The sequence below is a fragment of the Balaenoptera musculus genome, chromosome 1 (genome assembly GCF_009873245.2).
Source record: "Balaenoptera musculus isolate JJ_BM4_2016_0621 chromosome 1, mBalMus1.pri.v3, whole genome shotgun sequence".
Classification (NCBI taxonomy): Eukaryota; Metazoa; Chordata; class Mammalia; order Artiodactyla; family Balaenopteridae; genus Balaenoptera; species Balaenoptera musculus.
Genome location: NC_045785.1, coordinates 107,925,539 through 107,926,658, shown reverse-complemented (window position 1 = coordinate 107,926,658; position 1,120 = coordinate 107,925,539). Strand labels below are relative to the sequence as shown.

The 1,120-nt window shown below is 52.1% G+C and overlaps 1 non-coding gene across 1 annotated transcript; it reads right to left on the bottom strand.

Moving 5' to 3' along the window:
• Window positions 1-359: 359 nt before the first annotated feature.
• TRNAN-GUU lies at window positions 360-433 on the bottom strand. Its single transcript has one exon. It is a non-coding gene; the product is annotated as a tRNA-Asn (tRNA).
• Between the last annotated feature and the right edge of the window lie 687 nt (window positions 434-1,120).

Below are 1,120 nucleotides of genomic sequence, written 5' to 3'. Positions count from 1 at the left end.
AAGATTCTACCCTATAGTCATGTGTACAAGAATGATGACTGTAGCATTATTTGTAATAGGAAAAGCATAGTACCAAATTAATTGCAAAAGTATATGGAAAGGGTTAAATAAAGACTAGTACAAACAGTGTAAGAAATTTCATTGGTAAAAGGAGTTTACAGGGTAAAGATGATGAGTCTACTCTTTCGTGAATTCCGAGATTCCCAGTGCTTTCCTCCAGAGATCCTCTCTGAGGCTCAGTGATTATCTGGACTTAGGTCCTCCTGTGTCAGGGGGCAGGAGCCTAATAGTGGAGCATGGGAGAGGATGCGCAGACTAGAAACCCTGGTACATCCTTTACATTCTAAAAGGGTGGGACGCGTCCCTGGGTGGGCTCGAACCACCAACCTTTCGGTTAACAGCCGAACGCGCTAACCGATTGCGCCACAGAGACACGAGGAGCCCTCTGTCCTCAGGCCCACAGAGAGCAAGCATGCCTACCAAGCTAGGCGGAGCCTCTCGCCTTTCCCAAGACAGCGGCGCCGGCTCCAAGCCTCGGACAACCGGAGAGGTGTAGTCCACGCAGCGTGTTTGTCCCGTGGGGAAACCGTGCGTTGGGCGATTCCGAAGGCAGAAGGGCAGCCGAGCGTCCCCACTGCGCATTGCTCCACACCCGCCGATGCCAGCGCCCCGGAGACGGCCGGGGCCTGAGCCGAGTGGGGCCCAAGGGAAGCTGAACGCCCGGTGGGCTCCGTGACGGTTCCCGGTTTGCTCCGCTTCCACCCGACCATCTGCCCTGCAGGTTTAGTAGGTGTGCTCGGTATGGCGGCAACGGGAATGAGATCAGGTCCAAAGAGAAACGTGAAAAGCAGCGAAAGCAAGCAAAGGCATGGATGAGACAGCGAGACCTCCCAGGAAACCTGTGAGGAGGCTCGGGCCAGATTCTGAGATGAGTTTTTTTATTAAGTAGCAGAATGGGGAGGGAGAATCGGAGAAGAGCATGAAAGAGAGAAAAGCACGGACATCTGTAGGTGTCCAAGAATAAAACAACAAAAACAGTGTTAATATATTTATGTCAAGAAAGTCACCTGCAGGCCTGTGGTGCATTGTGATTGTATAGTGGATAACACTGCATAGCGGC